This window comes from Castor canadensis, chromosome 8 (assembly GCF_047511655.1).
Source record: "Castor canadensis chromosome 8, mCasCan1.hap1v2, whole genome shotgun sequence".
NCBI lineage: Eukaryota > Metazoa > Chordata > Mammalia > Rodentia > Castoridae > Castor > Castor canadensis.
The window spans coordinates 154,085,779-154,095,118 of NC_133393.1; the positions used below are offsets into that span (position 1 = coordinate 154,085,779).

The 9,340-nt window shown below is 50.2% G+C and overlaps 1 long non-coding RNA gene across 1 annotated transcript; it reads right to left on the bottom strand.

The window, feature by feature from the left end:
* Positions 1-5,156: 5,156 nt before the first annotated feature.
* Positions 5,157-9,082, bottom strand: LOC141425586 (uncharacterized). Its single transcript, XR_012450565.1, has 3 exons — positions 8,978-9,082; positions 8,680-8,814; positions 5,157-5,269 (listed from the first exon to the last, which is right to left on the bottom strand). It is a non-coding gene; the product is annotated as an uncharacterized lncRNA (long non-coding RNA).
* Between the last annotated feature and the right edge of the window lie 258 nt (positions 9,083-9,340).

The following is a 9,340-nucleotide window of genomic DNA, read 5'->3' on the forward strand; positions in this document are numbered from 1 at the left end:
CACATCCTAGGCCCACCCCCAGGCCCCGGCCCTGTCACCTGTGCTGGTCCCCTGCCCACCTGACAACCCTGGGGCTCCTGTCCCTGAGGACCTGGGAGGGTGGTGGGTGCAAAGGAGTAGCCCAGGCCCCCTGGCCCACAGAGAGGGTCCTCTGTTGTCATGAGGTGGACAGGGGGTTCCCATCACGGAACGTGTTCCTCTCCAGTTTTTTACCATGGGTACAAACATGCAGTGCCACACACAGTTGAGGAGCATGGCTAAGATGCACACCCCATGACCACACCCTACCAAGATCTAGAAGTTTCCATCACCCCAGGAAACCCTGGAATTGCTTTAGTCGGGGTCCCCCACACACTGCTCTGATTTCTTTTTATTTTTCACACTTAAAAATCTGAAAGTGGCTATTTTAATTCAGAAAAGTAATTCTGTCTGTGCCTGTGAGCTGATTCCTGTCCTCAGAGACCAGCTCCGGGAACTCCGCATCAATGGAACCACACGACACCTACTGTCCCGTCTGCCTTCTGCTCAATGTGGTTTCTGTGACATTCATCCATGTCACTGAGAGTGTATTTATATCTTAGTTAACATTCCAGAATTCCATGGTTCTATGACTCTGATACCAACAGATGCTGTGGAAGCCCCTTAATGCTGTTCCAGTTGTCAATGGAAAGTCTCCAACTGGAGGAACCTGGGATCCTCAAAACCGGGGTGTCCTCTCTGAACTCATCCTGTCAGAAAATCCTGCACTAGAGGACGGGGTTGCCCCACTCACCTGGTGTTCTTAGTTGGAGACCCATCAGGGAAGCAACCCCTCCCCTACATCCAGGGCTCACAGGTCCTACAGGTCCAGGGAGTGTGTGTCCTATTCTCTTACCCATCCTGCCATATGGCAGACCACTTTCAATGCTGTCCCAGTGCCTGCAGGGGTGACTCTCAAGCCAGGGACCAAGCAGGTGCCTTCCTGTCTATCAGCCCATGTGAGATAGCTCACGCACACTTGTGCTGTGGAGGAATCACTTAGCTGGAAAATGGAAAATGGAAGCAGTAATATGTTCTCTAATTACCTTGACCAAGAAAATTATAATGCAGGAAAATTTAGAGGCAGAGTAAATGGCAGGAGGACGTCAGAGGGAGGGAGAAGGGGAAAACATACAAGCTTGGCATGTGGCCTCAGAGTTTGTCCCCACCATGGGCAGATGAGTGGAAAATGGAGTTGGTGAGGGCTTAGGTGTCAAGTGCCCCAGGACACCACTAGCAGGGGAGCAGAACCAGCTGCTTGGGGATGGAGCTCTGGAGCCTGGTGCTGGGAGCTCCCAAGTCCTCTTGCAGGAGTGCAAGGTCTGAGCACTGGGCATGGACTTCAGAAGCACCAGCCTGTAGGCCTAGAAGGAGGGGGAAGGCTGAGGAGGGAGGGAGGACAGGCAGCTGGGCCAAGCCCAGAGGAAGTCACGGAGGTGCTTAGGGGCTTCAGCCTGCTTCTGACTCAGCCAAGCCTGGCAGGACACCCTGCTTCCCTTCTTGGCCTCCCCAGCTGCCCCAGACTCAATGATGAGAGGCCCTGGCCTGGCTCGAGTTCAAGCTTGACACTGCCTTCTAATGCTTCTGACAGTTCTGGAGTTACCGCACTCTGTGACTCACTCATTCCCACTTTTCAGTGACTCATTTGACTCTGATTCAGGGCCCTGCTAGGCAGGGTACTGTGTGTCTCTCCATGTCCTTTTAGGAGTACCCTCACTTTCATCAAGAGGAACTCCTTTGGTTTTCCATATATATAGTGATGGAGCTGGTGCTGGTGGCCTGTAATCCTAGCTACTAAGGGGGCAATGATCAGGAGGATCGTGGTTCGAAGCCAGCCCAGGCAAATAGTTTGAGATCCTATCTCAAAAATACCCATCATGAGAAAAGGGCTGGTGGAGTGGCTCAAAGTGAAGGCCTTGAGTTCAAGCCCCAGCACAGCAATCCATCCATCGATCAATAAAGTGATGAATGACAAGGTGGTGGACTGTAAGTGAGTCCCTAAAGTGGGGTGGGACCAAAGGACAATGGCTCAGTTTCCCTGGAATTGGGGGAGGGATGGTTCCCTACTTCCCATTTGTTGGGTAAGACCTGGGGAAAGACAGGAGGTCACAGTGACAAGGGGATGCTGTCCAGGTTAACTGATGGACAGCACCTCTCTTCACAAAATTTCTCATCTACGCTGGAAGGCAGCCTGGGCAGAAACCATCTCCCCTTATAAACTGGGGATCCACGGCTAGTGGATTTTAGGTGGCATGTCATACAGCTTATTTGACACATCACTCTGCCAGGCAAGGATGTGAAGCAGAAATCTGGACGAGTGGAAGCTTGGGTTTTAGACATGGGGTCATATATCCAGGGACTTACATGTCCGTGGGCATCAAATGAGGATCATGAACGACCCTGATTTCAAGGGAAGCCTTGTCTCTACTGCAGATAAACTGTTGCTTCTTCGTTGTGCTTGCACACTGCATCACCCTGGGCCAATGTTTCAGTTTTTCTTGGAGAGTTGGGAGGTGGGCGGTGACATTTTCAGCTGCTATTCTCATGCATCATTCTTAGTCACTGTGGGCAGCTAAAAGCCAGCAAAAAACCCTCCCACCGCCCAGGGGTGGTTATTCCCGGTTCTCCTATCTGCAGAAGAAAGCGATGAGCACATGTCCTTCCTCCAGGGCTCTGTGAAGACAGGGGCCAAAACAACTCCCCAGAGCAAAAAAAGATAAACATAGGGTCTGTGACAATCAGATGGAGCCAACCTCATGTGACACCTGACCTCTATGAAGATCCACTATCTAGCTCCTGCACCATCTGGAACAATCCTAAGACTGGAAATAACAAAGTCAGGCCCCTGGACCTTCCAAGTAGATGCTCAGAGCTCAAACCCTGATGTGTGTGGACCATGGAATTCTGAGCACTCCTTGGGCTCAGAGTCCGAGGCATTTATTTTCATTTTGGATCTGATTTAACACTGATCTTCTCACATATGGCAGACTAAAAGCAACAAATTCCTAACGTATGCCTCTGCACACCTGTTGTGGGAGAGATTAAAATACTGCGTGGCAATTACTGCAGATGGACCTGGACGTGCCTTCCAACCCTGTCATTCCAAATACACAGCATCCTCAGCGCAGATTGTCACAAGGAAGTTCACACAATGCATGGAGTTCACACTTCACTTCTCGGCACTGGGAAAACCAAACATCTCCACAAACACTGTTTTCATTTCAGGCTTATAAACACCCTCAGCTTATGTCTTCCTTTTTTCTTCAGTTTTAGAGAGGCAGCTTGGTTCCATGAAGGGACCCCTGGACTCAGGTCCACATGTGACACTGACAGTGTGACTTTGAATATGTTTCTGTTCTGGATTGTTTTCTGTGAAATAAAGACAAGGGCATCAACACTTATTGAGCAACTACTGTGTGCAGGGAGCCATTCTAGACCCCAAGGATAAGGTTTAGGGTAGATATGGTCCATGCCTCTTTGTGGCACAGTCTAGAGCGTGCAGGGCAGGAGGATAGAAAAGCTCAAGTAAGAGACTCAGTGAGAGGATTTTGAATAAGAACAAGTGCTGGGAAGGAAGTAAGACCGTCAACAGGACAGCAAGTAGCTCAGTGGGGAGGGGGTGCCATTAAACTTGGTGGTTAGGGAAGTAAAGACACTTAGACCTATCAAAACTGTCAGGAGAATGTACCACGGGGACATTGTGACAGGGGATGGGCCCTGAGGACACAATGAACAGGAGGATAGACTGTGGGGTGTCATGGGGTGAGAGGATGACCACAAGGGTTACAGATGAAAATTCTCATTCCGTGAAATGCCCTCAGTAAGCCCCCAGGACCTTCTGAGATGTCAGACAACCTCCACAGCAGAAGCACAGTCACTGCACAATAAACCTCAGTCCCCTGTTGTTACCAAGGAAAGCTAAGTAAGCCTTCCAGCTTCCCCAGCTCTTGCTTGACTTAGAAATCACTAACTCTGGAGGTCACGCAGCTGGGTGATACATCACGAGTCCCCTCTAGCTTTGCTGCAGACACCTCTGCTGGGTGGGTTTGATAACAGTTGCCTGGGGTACGTTTCAGGGACCTGAAGTCCGCTTTTGCTGAGAACACTGACTTCCATGTGGGCCTACAGATGTCCCCCGGGTCACTGGAATGGAATGAAAACACTCAGCATCTGTCTTCATATTGTGTCTGTCTCTTTGCTGCCTTAACCTTTGGGTCAGATTCTACTCAGCTCGGCATGTAGACGTGTGGATCACTTAAGAACTGGGTTTTTTTTGAGGGGATGGTACTGGGGTTTGAGCTCAGGGCTTCATGCTTTCTAGGTAGGTGCTCTACCACGTGAACCACACTACCAGCCGTGTTTGTTGAGAAATGTTTTGTCCAGAGCTATGATACAGGGCTCACTTGACCTACATTTGCCTACTTTCTTTCCTCCCCCTTCAAGAATAAAGCCACCTACCAGCCACCATGACCAGAAATACCAGACCATGAAAGGAGTGAACAGAAGTGGCACCTGAGTTCCCAGAAAAGACATGAGCACCCTCCCCTGTCTTCACCTGTGTCCCCCATTATCCCTGTAACTGTAACCCCACCACCCCCTGGAGTGGAGCGGCTGATTTGTGAGCAAAGCCTCTTCTTCCCCATTCTTTGACCACAGAATGAAGCCTTTCTTTCTCATCAATGCTTGGATTTCAGACATTGTTTTTAACATGGGATGAACTTCTGGACCTGGACCCAGGATACCATGTGGTCAGGAGGATGGACCAGAGACACTGTGAATAGGAGGACAGGCTGTGGGGGACACTATGGGGACCATCTCTAAGAAGGAGGATCTCAGGAGAGAGATGATGACTAACCAGCTTATAGGTGGAAGCAGGCTGCAGCAGGCTAACCAAGAGTGTTGACCCTCCCTCCCCCACTGATCAATTCTGAGATGCAGAGGAAAGTCCCCTGGGTTTGAGGTTTGGCTACCAGGCATGAAAAGGAGAGGATGTTGGAGGTCCCTGGAAACCTTCTCAGTCTAGTCTGGCTTATGTCCTCTGAAGTCCTTTCCCATGGCCTTGGCATCCATCCTCAGTGACATCATCCTTGCCTTCCCAGGCAAAGTTTCTGTGGCACCCTCTTCCCTCCCCTCCTAACCTTCTTGAAATTGTGACGCTGCTGTTTCCTCGGTTCCAGCCACATGCAGGCCCCACAGGGGCCTAATTTGTCCTTGTTCACATGAGTGGGTATTAACACCTGCCGCATACCTCCTGTTGAAGAAAAAGCAGCCGTCATGGGCACAGCAGAGGCAAGAGAGACCACTGACCCTGGGCAGCCCCTCCCTCCTCGTCTCCTGGTCAGAAGAGCTCCCTAAGCTCAAATCAGTTTGGGTCACAAACAGAGACTATGATCAGCCTGAGAGGCAGAAGCCATGCCCTCACCTCAAAGGCTTCCCACTTCACTGGGGACACAAAGGTAGAGAGGACTCAAGGCAGAGATCCTGGGCCCATCAAGACAGGGGATGCACCTGGAACTGACAGCCACCATTTCTTGAGCATCCCAAATGGGCCAGGGGGCCAGGTTCCAGTGGCTCATGCCTGTAATCCTAGCTACTTGGGAGGTTGAGATCAGGAAGATGGTTTGAGGCCAGCCAGGGCAAATGGACCTCATGTCCAACCAATGCACTCATCCCAAGTGGGACTAGGAAACATGGTAGAGAGTGCAGCTGGGGAGAGTGGAAACCTGGGGGAAGTCTGAGCACAGCTGGCCCACCCACTGCATTCCCACATGTGGAGTGGGGTGCTGCACAGGGTACCAGTTTCCATTGTGACAGAGACAGGGCTGGAGTCGGGCTGGAGTCAGCTGGCAAAGGGGTGAGCTAGTCTCAGGCCCTGTGACTCGTAATCACAGGCCTGCTACGTCCAAATCTTGCACAAGGCTCCCTGACCAGACCTACAAATGCAGTACCTCCCAGGGGAAGGGTGCAACACCTGTCCCCAGGCCAGGGCAGGCAGGGTTTGGCTGTGGTGAAAGAAGCATCCACAGGTGCAGACCTCAGCTTACTGTGGCACCAACAAGACCTCAGCAGAGTGGGTGGAGCTATCCTCAAGATTCTCCATGTGCCTGTTCCCCGCACAGGCCACTGCCCACCATCTCTAAATTGCATGTAGAAATACCACAGCACATGTGTCCCACTCCCAGGAGCTGCTGGGGACCAGCAAATGGCCAAGCCTGGAACTGTCACACATCGCTGGTGTGAGCAGACAGTGGCTCAACTGCCCTGGGAAACCCTCTGGGAATTACATGAAAGCAGAACACATACTACCCATGACCTAGTAATTCCACCCATGGTGTTAACACGCGGGAGAAGTGAGGCGTCTGTTCAGAAAGATGCTCATGGCAGCTGTAGGCATAATGGTCAGAAGAGGAAATGTGACCCCAAAAGTTCACCCAATCCCAAATTCACATGTTCCTAGTGTTTGGAATGGGGCTAGTGTGGCAGCTCCTCAAAAGCTAAGACTATCACCCATTGACCGTGACATGGGTGTGCCCAAAGGAGTGTAAATCAACACACAGGAGCAACACCTGCACACCCCTGTTTAGTGCAGCTCTCCTCACAACAGCCCAACTGTGTAGTCTGCCTGGGTGCCCCACAATTGGTGAATGGAGAAGAAAATTTGACACACACATACATATTTATGGTATGTACACGTATATGCATGTATGCATGTATTCACACATATATACATACATACCGTGGAATATTACTCAGACATAAAGAAAAAGAAATTCTGTCATTTGCAGGAAAATGGTTGGAACTGGAGATCCTCATGCTGAGTGAGCTAAGCCAAGCTCTAAAGGCCAAATATCACATGTTCTAGTTCACTTGTGACAACTGGACCTAAAATGATGATGATTACAATAACAATAATAACGGGACATGAATGTATACGTGGGGCTGTTGGGAGGGTCAGCAGGAAGGGCAAAGGACACTGAGGGGTACGGAGGCTGGAAGCACGCTGCATAGGTACCTATGAAGACAGCCCAGTGAAACCCACCAAATGCTGATTGAAAGATGGGAGGAGGAGGGAGAATGGAAACACAATGGAGGGGTGAACTCGCTCAAAGTACACGGTACTTCTTGTGGCACTGTCACCATGAAACCCTTCCTACTATTAATGCATGCCAATTCAAACCTACAAGAAAACTATGAAAGATAAAAACAGAACTGAAATTGAGCACGGTCGTGGTGGAGCACTGGATTTAGAAAGCAAAGTGCTCTCCACCCCAGGGCCACTTTTTGAGCAAGGCCCCTGGGGAGTACAGACCTCTCAGCCACAGACGAGGCCGCTTTCCAGGTGCACCCACCTCTTGGGTCCCTCTGTGGGAACACTCACCTGACATGGGAAGGGAAGGGGCCTCGGTCCTCACCTGGCTAAGGACAGTCAGGTGCGAAGACAATGTCTCAGTGCTGAGAGGAAGGAGGGTAGGGCCAAAAGGCTCCCCGCTTACAATACGGTGAGATAGGTGCACGCCAGGGTTGTGCAGCATTGGATGAGATGGGGTCCCGCAAACTTCTTTTTTTTTTTTTTTTGCCTGAGCTGGCCCTGATCTTCAATCCTCCCGATCTTTGCCCCCTGAGTAGTTAGGGTTACAGGCGTGCTCCACAGCGCCCTGACATGGTTGGTTTCTAGCTAGGCGTCTCTGCTTCTTGGTTTGTAGACAGCCTCTTTCTTGCTGTGTCCTTGCATGAACCTCTTCCCATGCATGTCCGCTACCGGGTCACTTCTCACACAAACACTGGCTCAACTGGATCAGGGCTGCCATCAAGGCCCTCTCTCTAAGCACAGTCATGCTGGGGCTCAGGCTTTAACACACGTATTTTGGAGGGACACAGCTCCATCTAAAACAGTTACAATGGCGCCATTTGATGTTAAGTATACATTACCATAATTTGAAAAATGGAAGTACGTAGCTACTCTATAAAAAGTCTCCATCTAAAATGGTAAAAATGAAAAAAAGGATCCAGCCTGCAAAGGCGTAATTAATCCACTTGCGGAGGAAACAGCGTGTTCTTAGGATGTTGGATGATAGCCAACATGATCTGCTTTCCCTAGGACAAAATTATTGCCATAAAAAATGTTTTTAAAGATTAACCACAGGAATTCATTTGTATCCAGGGCACTACAGCCTCACCAGCACAAGATTCTCGTATGTTAATATGATCAGTGCTATGAGATTCTGTGACACTAAGAGCAAGGAGTCCTTATTCCCTCTGGACTTTTACATACATTGTCTTCTGGACTGCTTAGTCTCTTCTCTCCCAGTGCTGCCTAAAACCGCCGTCGCTCACATCAGTGGAAGGACAGAGATCTCCCTCATTTGTCCATCCACTGTGAAGAGTGGACACACAGCTGAGGCTCCAGACACGTCCTTCCCACAGACACAGAGCTGAGGCTCCAGCCCAAAGTCAAAGCGTCCTGCAAAGCTAAGATGACACCACTGAATTCCCATCAGCCCACTGTGCTGGGCACACGCAGAGGCGAGGAAACACCTGATCCTACTTCTGAGAAATTCCCAATCTGGTGCTGGGGAAGGTGTGCATAGAAACAGCCCTTCAATTAGGAAGAGCGTGCTGTCCGCACCTGTGCTGAGGGGACAGAAGAAAAGAGAGACCTACCAGGATCAGTAAAGCACATCTTCTCCCCCAGGTAGCACACAGCTCCAGCGCGAGACAGGATGCTCAGCTGACTTGCCATCCAGGTAATGCAAATTGAAACCGTAACGAAATAGCTCCATATACACAGGAGCGTGCCTAAATACAGGAGAACAGTAAAGGCCAATGCCAACAGTTAGAGAGGATGCGGCAGAGCTGGGTGGAAGTAAAGTGATACAAACACTGAGGAAAACTTCCCAGCAGCTTCTTAGAAAGTTAAACCCTACCACCCAACCCAGGGATTTCACATCTGGGTACTTACCCCAGAGAATAGAAGACACATCTCTGCAAAGACTTGCACACAAATGCTCATAGCAGCTTTACTCCTAACAGCCCCAAACTGAAAACAACCCAAGGTCCATCAACAGGCATCTGGATGAGGAAAAGCTGGAATGTCTGTGCAGTGAGACAATCTCACAAATGAAAAGCGCTTCCTAACAAAAGCAAAAGCATGTGTGTGAGTAAAAGATGCTTAGTGAAAAACCCACAGAGTCCATGCTGTATGGCTTGGCTGTGTGCCACTCTAGGAAAGGGAGGTGGATAGGGGGTGGCAGAAGGAAGGCTGGAGATGTGGCGCCAAGGAGCAGAACGGAGAGACATGAAGATCAAGGTGGTGAGATGCTGT